This window comes from Cebus imitator, unplaced genomic scaffold, assembly GCF_001604975.1.
Source record: "Cebus imitator isolate Cc_AM_T3 unplaced genomic scaffold, Cebus_imitator-1.0 Scaffold231, whole genome shotgun sequence".
Lineage (NCBI taxonomy): Eukaryota > Metazoa > Chordata > Mammalia > Primates > Cebidae > Cebus > Cebus imitator.
In genome coordinates, this window is record NW_016107546.1 from 2,040,009 (window position 1) to 2,051,762 (window position 11,754).

At 41.0% G+C, this 11,754-nt stretch overlaps 1 protein-coding gene across 4 annotated transcripts in view; it reads right to left on the reverse strand.

Moving 5' to 3' along the window:
- CDK19 (cyclin dependent kinase 19) overlaps nt 1-11,754 on the reverse strand; it is a 200,354-nt gene that overhangs the window by 139,380 nt on the left and 49,220 nt on the right. The gene's annotated exons all lie outside the window — the stretch shown is intronic.

Genomic DNA, 11,754 nt, shown 5'->3' on the forward strand with positions numbered 1-11,754 from the left:
AATGAGATCAATATTTTAGAGGTGAGACAGAAAAATAAATACAAAAAAAAAAAAAAAAAAAAATGATGGACCAGGTGAAATGGCTTATGCCTGTAATCCCAGCACTTTGGGAGGTGCACGGCTTGACCCCAGGAGTTCAAGACCAGCATGGTCAGTGTAGCAAAGTCTCTACAAAAACTTTAAAAATGTTTTAAAAAATAGCCAGGCATAGTGGCACATGCCTGTAGTCCCAGCTACTCAGAAGGCTGGAGCAGGGGGATCATTTGAGCCTAGGAGTTGGAAGTTGCAGTGAGCTAAGATCATACCATTGTACTCTAGCCCGGGTGACAGAGCAAGACCCTAATCTGAAAAAAGAAAAAAGAAGAAGAAGAAAGAAAGAAAATTATTAGGCAAGATATCAAAATCAACACTTTTAAAATTTAAATATATATGTTTTCACCATCCCACTGAAGGTGCTGCCAATTCCAGGCCACTGTGAAATCTTCTTTTGATAAAATGTAGTTTTTGCATGTTTTTTGTAGTTGATCTTTACTATTGTTACAATGAGTCTCTTTCCTAATATAAGTATCCTTGCTAGAACCCAAACAATTTGAATCTTTATTTAATCTACAATCTCTGAAATATACTTGAAAGAAAAAAGAAAATTCCTTTAGAAGACTTTAGTTGAAACTTTAATCAACATGGCACATAAATTATAAGTTCAAATTAAAATGTCATCTATCAACTATTAAAAATTATGTTGAATTAATTATGCTGCATTTTTTGTAACATTTTTAAAGGCAAATTATAAAACCATGTACTCTTTTCTGTAAGAAAATAAGTATATTATATATACGCTGAAATATTAACAATGGAAGGCTAGCACAGTGGTGCCTGCCTGTAGTCCTAGCTACTCCAGAAGCTGAGATGGAAAACTTGCTTGAGCCCAGGAGTTCAAGGCCAACCTGGGCATTATAGCAAAACCCCATCTAAAAAAATAAATAAATAAAATATTAACACTAGAGAGAATTTTATTTCCTTCTTTGTGCTTATCCATACTTTCTGATTTTTCTATAATGAATATTAACTACTTATATAATAATCATTTTCTTTTAAAAATTTCTATATAAATTGGCCTCAATTTGTCTATATGAAAGCTCAGGTTAACTTGACCTTGTCAAATGATCCATTCGAAATGTCAACCCAAGACCAAATTCTAGTCACTAAAAAGCTGAAAAACAAGAAGTTAGGCAAAGAAAGCAGCTGCCAAAGCAGAATAAATACCAACAATAAGGAGCCAATCAATTGGGAACTTATGGAGGGGAACAGCGTTTTTCCATTTATCATTAAATCAGCCTTAAAAAAAAAATTCTATCCAATACAACACATTTACAATAAGATTTATAATGATAGCTATACTTATATAGTACTTACTATATGCCAGGGACAAATTAAAAGTCTCAGCTAGGCCAGGCACAGTGCATCACACCTGCAATCCCAGCACTTTGGGAGGCCGAGGCAAGCAGATCACTTGAGGCCAGGAATTTGAGACCAGCCTGACCAACACAGTGAAACCCTGTCTCTACTAAAAATACAAAAATTAGCCCAGCATGGTGGCACGTGCCTATAGTCCCCAGCTACTCAGGAGGCTGAGGCACAAGAATCGCTTGAACCCAAGAGGTGGAAGTTGCAGTGAGCCGAGATTGTGTCACCACATTCCAGCCTGGGCCACAGAACAAGGCTCTGTCTCAAAAAGAAAATAAACAAAAAAAGCCTCAACTATATTAACTATTTTAGGCTGGGCACTGTAATTCCAAAACTTTAAGAGACTGAGGCTGGAGGATTACTTGAACCCAAGAATTCAAGACCAGCCTGGGCAACATAGTGTGACCCTGTCACTACAAAAAATACAAAAAGGGGTTGGGCACGGTGACACATGCCTGTAGTGCCAGTGACTCGGGAGGCTGAGGTGAAAGAACAGCTTGAACTGAGAGGTCAAGGCTGCCGTGAGCTATGATCACATCACTGCACTCCAGCCTGGGCGACAGGGCAAGACTGTGTCTCAACACAAACAAAACTCTTCTAATCCCTACAACATGCTTTGAAGCAGGTACTATTAACCAACCCCATTATACAGATGAGGACACTGAAAGCAGGTAGGTTAAGTAACTCATTCTATATCACAAAGCAGTAGCAGATCCAGAATTCAGACTTAAGTAGTCTGGCTACAGAGTCTGTGCTTTAATCGCTATAGTGATTATTTTCATTTCTCCATATAACCCCTTCTGAGAAGAGAGAATAGCATGTGTCAAGTCTCACTGGCAAGACAGCATGATATGTCTGAAGTTCAGTAAGGCTGGTTTCGCATAGGGGAAAGCAAGTTAAAGCTGCAGAAGCAAGCAGGGCCAGATGAAGCAGAACAAGTAGGAACACAGGTAAGGATTTTAAGCAATCTGGGTTGGTGTTTTTGTTTGTTTGTTTTTTGATATGGCAGTCTCATTTTGTGGCTCAGGCTGGTCTCAAATGGCTTGGCTCAAGTCATCCTCCTGCTTCACCCTCCAGAGTAGCAGGAATCACAGGTACATGCCATCCTGCCCAGCACACAATCTGTGTTTTTTGTAGTCTTGCAGGTGTGAAGATAGCACAGGCAACTAGTTACGAGGACTTTGCAATAATTTAAGTGAGCAGTGGCTATAGTCTAAATTTTAGGATAGTGGCAGAGGGAATAAAACGAAGTGGATGTTCTTTCAGATAATTAGGAAACAGTGTCAACAGAACATGTGGTAAAGAAACAAAGAATGCAAGAACTTGATTCCCAGTGTATGGCTTGGGCAATGGGTGAGTGCGGTACCATTCACTGAGTTAAGAACAGATTGGCCAAGTTTTAAATAAGTTGAAGTTGAGAAGACTGTGGTATTGTCTAAACAAAGATGTTCAAAAGGCGCCTGGACACACGTATAGCTTAGATGGGAAATGTGAGCTACAGATAGAGATGCGAAAGTATTTAGAAATTCAAGTTGTGAGACTAGGAAAAAGGACAGAACCCTGAAAAACATCTTTTAAGGAAAAGGATCCTACAATATTTACAAGATATACTACATTATTTGGTGCTTACCACTGCTCAGTGGTTTACCAATTATTTTACTTTACTCTTCTTTTTCCAACTAAACAATAAGTTCACTGAAAGCAATGATGCCTCCTGTAAGCCTCTATAACTCCACAGCTTTTCGCATATTAATGGGTGTTTGTGAGGTATTTAACTGAGATATCGAAAAGGGATAAATAAAATACACTTGACACTAGGAAAATCCTTTTCTTAGGATTCGTTTGATCTTCCTTTTTCCCTCCAGGCTTTTCCTCCCTCAATTACTGCTACAGAGTGTGCTAATGCAATGGAAAAAAATGAGTTTGGGAACTGATAGCTTTGGAGTTAGGCAAAAAGCAAGCTAAGGAGAAATTATTTTGTTTAAGAGAAAAATGGAGAAGAAGGGCCCTTATTTAAAATAAAAGACAAAATTTGTTCTAGTGTATTTTATGGCCACAGAAGAAATGTGTATACTGTCAATGAGAAAATATTCACTGATCTTGGCCCTCCATCTTCTTCTCATTGATTGACCTCCCTGATCTCTCTATCCTCCTATTCTTCCTATCAGACAAGATTAAGCTTTCCAGAAGTTTTGTTAACATCCTAGACTGAGGTCAAAGCTCCCTTCTCTGCATTCACCGAGCACGTGTATGCACTATAAAGTAGCATTCATCATATACCACTTTGTATGGTAACTTTTCCATAGTGTGTGATATAAGCATCTTGGGCTATGGACTCATATACCTATCCCACTAAGTCACACAGTCAATAGGTTACTTATACCCTCATATTATCAGTTTTTGCATCTGTAAATTAAGACTATTTCCCTTGTTCAACTGCTGTGAAGATAAACGAGATAAAGGAGAATACGTAAAGCACCTAGCACAGTGTCTGGCACCTGTTACAGGCTCATTAAATGCCAGTTCTTTCAACAAAACTGTAAACCTTTTAGGGACTATGTGTGAAGAAGTTCACACATAGACATTTCAATTAGAGTACTTAGGAAGACATACAGGAGTATGAGTTTTTGGCAAAAACATATCAGTAAAAATGGAACACAGCACTTGAAATTAACATTTCTTATATGAATAATACGTTCCCAGACAGGAGGTATCATTATCATGTGTATCTTTATAGCCAATGTTATAGCTTGGTGCTAACAATCAAATATTTGATGAATTGATTAATTGATTAGATGACTGACTTCACTGGCTATCTGCCTTTTCAAATAAGATAGAGGTTTACAGCAAGAGTCTAGAATTAGGTTTTACATTCAACAAATAGTTATGTGCATTGTAGTACATACTGGGCACTACAAGGGTTGCAACAATATACTGAGGTATGCTCTTTGCCCTCCAGAAGTTGACAAAGCAGTAGAGAAACTAAAGAAAAGAGAAAGTATTATAGTTTAAAACTGCCTGAATCCCAACATTTAAAATACTTTTATGACCATCCATTTAATCCCATCTTTCTCATAAAACTTAAGGCAAAGTGAAGAAATGGAGGGGAGGAGAATGGAGTCCTCCTATGATCTGATATAAGCAGTACTTTACATTTTTTTATACTACCAAATAGGATAATCTATTCAGAAATTTGTAGAGAGAAACTAAACAGGTTCTCCATAAAACCAGGAACAAAGCAAAGATGACTGCTCTCACCACACTTTTTTTTTTACACAGAGTTTCGCTCTTGTTGCCTAGGCTGGAGTGCAATAGGGCTATCTTGGCTCGCCACAACCACCATCTCCTGGGCTTAAGCAATTCTCCTGCCTCAGCCTCCCGAGTCGCTGAGACTGCAGGCGCATGCCACCATGCCCAGCTAATTTTGCATTTTCAGTAGAGACAGGGTTTCTCCCTGTTGGTCGGACTGGTCCTGAACTCCTGAACTCAGGTGATCCGCCCACCTTGGCCTCCCAAAGTGCTGGGATTACAGGCATGAGCCACCATGCCCAGCCTGCTCTCACCACTCTTAATCAGCATAGTAGTGGAAGTCTTGGCTAATAGAAGACACGAAAAAGAAATAAAAGGTATGCAGATTGGGAAGGAAGAAATAAAACTTAGTTCACACAAGACATGATTGTCTATGAAGAAAATCCCAAGGAATCAACAAAGAAGACTCCTGGAACTAATAAACAACTATAACAAGATTACAGGGTACAAGAAATTACAAACACAATACCATTCACATTAGCAACCCAAAAAAGAAATATTAGGCATAAATCTAACAAAAGTATAAGATATATATGAGGAAAACTTAAACTACAAAACTCTGATAAAAGAAATCCAAAAATATCCAAATTTTAAGTGAAGCGTATCATATACAACTCTAAGAAGGTTTGTCAAGAGGTCAATTCTTTCTAACTTAATCTATAGATACAACATAATCCCAATCAAAATCCCAGCCAATTGTTTTGTGAACATCAACAAACTGATGCTAAAGCTCATGCAGAAAAACAAAAGACCCAGAATAACCAATGCAATACTCAAGAATAAAGTTGGAAGACTGATACTACCCAACTTCAAGACTTATTATAAAGCCACAGTAATCAAGACAGTGTGATATTGGTGACAGAAAAGACAAACAGATCAATGGAACAGAATAGAGAGCTCAGAAATAGACTCAAACAATATACTCATGTATTCATTGACAAAGGAACAAAGAACAGCAATGGAGAAAGAAGTTGTTTCAACACACAGTGCTAGAACACCCAGACATGCATACGCTAAAAAAAGAATCTAGACAGAGCCCTTACACCTACACAAAAATTAACTCGAAATGGACGTTGATTTAAAATAAAATGGAAAACTATCAATTCTTTTTTTTTAGAGATGGGGTCTCACCACGTTGGCGAGGATGGTCTTGATCTCCTGACCTCATGATCCGCCTGCCTCGGCCTCCCAACAGGTTGCGATTACAGGCATAAGCCACTGCACCTGGCCCAGAAAACGATAAAATTTTTATAGGAGGCTGGGCATGGTGGTTCACACCTGTGATCCCAGCACTTTGAGAGGCTGAGGTGGGCAGATCACCTGAAGTCAGGAGTTTGAGACCACCTTGGCCAACATGGGAAAACCTCATCTCTACTAAAAATATGAAAATCAGCTGGGTGTGGTGGTAGGCACCTGAAATCCCAACTACTCCAGAGGCTGAGGCAGGAGAATTGCTTGAACTCAGGAGTCAGAGGTTGCAGTGCACCAAGATCGTGCCACTGCACTCCAGCATGAGCGACATCTCAAAAATAAATAAACAAATATTTAGAGGATAAATTTTTATTTATTTAGAAGATAACATAGAAGAAAACCTAGATGACCTTGGATTTATAACGCCTTCTAAATACAATCCTAAAACACAATTCATTGTTTTCTTAATTTGGGAGTGAAGTAACCAAGATATCCTTCAGTAGGTGAATGGATAAACTTGTTACATCCAGAAATAGAACATTATTCAGCACTAAAAAGAAATGAGCTATCAACTCATGAAAAGACATGGAGGAATCTTAAATGTTTATTACTAAGTACAAGAAGCCAACCTCAAAAAGCTACATACTCAACTATAGGCCATTTTGGAAAAGGGAAAACTGTGGAGACAGAAAAAGATCAGCTGTTGTCAAGAGCTTGCAGGGAGGGGACCAGGTATAAGAAGGTATAGCAGAGGGGATGTTTAGGGTAGTGAGCTATTCTGTATGATACTGTGATGGTGAAATTCATATCATTATTTATCAAAACCCATAATAAGTAAACCCTAATGTAGGCTGGGCATGATCGCTTAAGCCTGTAATCCCAGCACTTTGGGAGGCTGAGGCAGGTAGATCACCTGAGGTCATGAGTTTGAGACCAGCCTGGCCAACATGATGAAACCCCATCTCTACTAAAAATACAAAAACATTAGCCTGGCGTGGTGGCATGTGCCTGTAGTCTCAGCTACCCGGAAGGCTGAGGCAGGAGAATTGCTTGAACCTGGGAGGCGGGGGTTACAGTGAGCTGAGATGGTACTACTGCACTCCAGCATGAGTGACAGAGTGAGACTCTGTCTCAAAATAATAATAAGAAGAAAAATTGGGGAAGGGGAGGTATGGTACATGGGCACTCTACTTTCTACTCCAGGTTTTCGGTAAACCTCAAACTGCTCAAGAAAATAGTCAACTAATTTTTTAAATATTTTCATAACCATTCATTTAATCTCATCTTTCTCATAGAAACTGACATAGAGTTGGGAACTGGGTGAGGAATCTTCCTATGTCTTGATATGAATAATCTATTGAGATTCTCAACTAGCAACAAAATACACCAGTCAGATTAGCTAAACAAATACAAGAATGCATAATAAAACAGTGATGAAAATGGTCCACTAAGCCAGGTGAAGTGGTTTATTCCTATAATCCTAGCACTTTGGGAGGCCAATGTGGGCAGACCACTTGAGGCTAGCAGTTCGAGACCAGCCTGACCAGCATGGAGAAACCCCATCTCTACTAATAATACAAAAATTAGTCAGGCATGGTGGCACATGCCTGTAATCCCAGCTACTCGGGAGGCTGAAGCACAAGAATCACTTGAACTCAGAAGGCGGAGGTTGTGGTGAGCCGAGATCATGCCACTGCACTCCAGCCTGGGAAACAACAGCGAAACTCCATTTCAATAAAAAAGAAAGAAAATGGCCAACTACCCTGCTATGTATGAAAAGGCTTTAAATTGCTTCCAATCTATTATTGGTAAAGAGAAAGTATCCTCAAAATAGCCCCTAAGAAAAGTAAAATAAAGGCAAAAGGGTTTGGGGAGTAAAATTGTAGCTTACCTCAATAAACAGCCTGAAATTCACCTATCTCTTCCAGTTAAGAAAAACTGCTTCTCTGAATAGGAAGAAGTGAAAGAATAGTGAAACTTGGTTCATTGCAAAATGGTGTGCTCCTGTATTGGGCACAGAGTAGAGATTTCATAAATACTGTTACCAACCAACTCCACATAAACTATAGATCCTAAATATAAGATATAATATGCAGCCACTTTGTATTAGTCCATTTTCATGCTGCTGATAAAAGACATACCCAAGACTAGGATGAAAAAGAGGTTTAATAGGACTTATAGTTCCACATGGCTGGGGAGGCCTCAGAATCATAGCACGAAGCAAAAGGCACTTCTTATATGGTGGAAGCAAGAGAAAATGAGAAGGATGCTAAAGCGGAAGCCCCTGATAAAACCATCAGATCTCATGAGACTTATTCACTACAAGAACAGTATGGGGGAAACTGCCCCCATGATTCAAATTATCTCCACTGGCTCCATCCCACAACACATGGGAATTATGGGAATACAATTCAAGATGGGATTTGTGTGGAGACACAGAGCTAAACCATATCATTCCACCCCAGACCCCCCGGATCTCATGTCCTCACATTTCAAAACCAATCATGCCTTCCTAACAGTCCCCCAAAGTCTTAACTCATTTCAACATTAACTCCAAAGTCCACAGTCCAAAGTCTCTTCCAAGACAAAGCAAGTCTCTTCTGCCTATGAGCCTGTAAAATTAAAAACAAGCTAATTACTTCCTAGATAAAATGGGAGTACAGGTATTGGTTAAATACTAGCTATTCCAAAGGGGAGAAATTGGCGAAAACAAAGGGGTTACAGGGCCCATGCAAGTTCAAAATCCAGTGAAGCAGTCAAAATTTAAGCTCGAAAATGATCTTTGACTCCAGATCTTACATCCAGGTCACCCTGATGTGAGCAGTGGGTTCCCATGGTCTTGGGCAGCTCCAACCCCGTGGCTTTGCAGGGTACAGCCGCCCTCCTGGCTGCTTTCACGGGCTGGCATTAAGCGTCTGTGTCTTTTCCAGGAGTATGGTGCAAGCTGTCAATGGATCTACCATTCTGGGATCTGGAGGCCAGTGGCCCTCTTTTCACAGCTCCACTAGATGGTGCCCCAGTAGGGACTCTGTGTGGGGGCTCCAACCCCACATTTCCCTTTCACACTGCCCTAGCAGAGGTTCTCCATGAGGGCATCACCCCTGCTTTGCCTGGGCATCCAGGCATTTCCATACATCTTCTGAAATCTAGGCGGAGGTTCCCAAACCTCAATTCTTGACTTCTGTGTGCCCGCAGGCTCAACACCACGTGGAACCTGACAAAGGTTGGGGCTTCCACCCTCTGAAGCAACAGACGGAGCTCTACCTTGGCCCCTTTTAGTCACAGCTGGAGTGGCTGGGATGCAGGGCACCAAGTCCCTAGACTTCACACAGCACAGGGACCCTTGGCCCAGCCCACAAAACCATTTTCTCCTAGGCCTCCAGGCCTGTCATGGGAGAGGCTGCCTTGAAGACCTCTGACATGCCCTGGAGGCATTTTCCCCATTGTCTTGGGCATTAACATTCCACTTCTTGTTACTTATGCAAATTCCTACAGCTGGCTCCCATTTTCTGGGTTTTTCTTTTCTATAATATTGTCAGGCTGCAAATTTTCCAAGCTTTATGCTCTGCTTCCCTTATAAAACTGAATGCCTTTAACAACATCCAAGTCACATCTTGAATGATTTGCTGCTTAATACCCTAAATCATCTTTCTCAAGTTCAAAGTTCCACAAATCTCTAGAGCAGGGGCAAAATGCTGCCAGTCTCTTTGCTAAAACATAACAAGAGTCACCTTTGCTCCAGTTCCCAAAAAGTTCCTCATCTCCATCCGAGAGCACCTCAGACTGGACCTTACTGTTCATATCACTATCAGCATTTTGGGCAAAGCCATTCAACAAGTCTCTAGGAAGTTCCAAACTTTCCCACATTTTCCTGTCTTCTTCTGAGCCCTTCAAACTGTTCCAGCCTCTGCCTATAATCGAGTTCCAAAGTCGCTTCCACATTTTCAGGTATCTTTTAAGCAGCGCCCCACTCTGTTCATACCAATTTGCTGCATTAGTCCATTTTCACACTACTGATAAAGACATACCCCAGACTGCGGGGAAAAAGAGAGGTTTAATTGGACTTACAGTTCCACATGGCTGGGAAGGCCTCAGAATCATGATGGGAGGTGAAAGGCACTTCTTACATGACAGTGGCAAGAGAAAATGAGAAGGATGCAAAAGCGGAAACCCCTGATTAAAACCATCAGATCTCGTGAAAATTTACTTACCACCACAAGAACTGTATGGGGGGAACTGCCCCCATGATTCAAATTATCTCCCACTGAGTTCCTCCCACAACACGTGGGAATTATGGGAGTACAATTCAAGACGAGATATAGGTGTGGACACAGAGCCAAACCATATCACACTTATTTGATATCTAAACAACTATAATTTCCAGAAGCCCATTAAAAAAACATTCCTCTAGTTCCCATTCAGAATCTATCTAAAACCTAGCCACATTACTAACTTTATGTCTAAAAGTACATTGTTAGCTGCTATAGATCTCTTTCTTAAAAAAAAAACAAAAAAAACTTCTATTCAAGTATCATGTGAAGAAAGCTCATAAATGGTTACATTAACAGAAAGTAACATCTATAATATCTGGCACGTAAATAGCAAAATATTTCCTTTTTTTTTTTTTAAGAAGCATTACCCAGGTAAAGTACATATGTCAGGATTTCTGATCTCTAGTCACATCACAGAAAGTGATTTCCCCAGATACAGTGGCTCATACTTGTAATCCCAACATTTTGGGAGGCTGAGGCAAGAGGGTTGTTTAAGGCCACAAGTTCCAGACCAACCTGAGCAGTAAAGCAAGACCTTGTCTGAACAAATAACTTAAAAATTAGTCAAGTGTTGTGCTGTGAGCCTGTGGTCCCAGCTACTTGGGAAGCTGAAGTGGGAGGACTGCTTGGGCCTGGGAGGTCAACGCCGCAATGAGTCGTGATGGCACCACTGCACTCAAGAATGGGCAACAGAGTGAGTCACTGTCCCCAACAACAGCAAAAAAAAGATTCATGCTGGGCACGGTGGCGCGTGCCTGTAGTCCCAGCTACTCAGGAGGCTGAGGCTGGAGGATCGCTTGAGCCCAGGAGTTCTGGGCTTTAGCATGCTTTACCAATCGGGTGTCTGCACTAAGTTCAGCATCAATATGGTGACCTCCCAGGAACGGGGGACCACCAGGTTGCCTAAGGAGGGGTGAAGGGGCCCAGGTCAGAAACCAAGCAGGTCAAAACTCCCATGCTGATCAGTAGTGGGATCGCACCTGTGAATAGCCACTGCACTCCAGCTTGGGCAACATAGGTAGACCCCGTCTCTTTAAAAAAAAAAAAAAAAAGACTCATTAAGAGGATCTCCATAGCAGGGTGTGGTGGCTGATACCTATAATCCTACCCCTTTGGGAGGCTAAGGTGGGCAGATCACTTGAGCCCAGGGGCTCAAGACCAGCCTGGGCAACATGAGGAAACCCTGTCCCTTTAAAAAAAAAAAAAAAAAAAGGTCTCTATAAAAACATATTTTACAAGTGTGTGGGATGTCTTTGTTTCTCTATTGAAACAAGAACTAACTACAGGCAGATCATGAGATCATGAGATCTAGACGATCCCAGCCAATATGGTGAAACCCCATCTCTACTACAAATACAAAAATTAGCTTGGCATGGTGGCGTGCACCTGTAGTCCCAGCTACTTGGGAGGCTGAGGCAGGAGAACTGCTTGAACCCGGGAGGCAGAGGTTGCAGTGAGCTGAGATTGCGCCGCTGCACTCCAACCTAGCATCAGAGCAAGATCCAATCTCAAAAAAAAA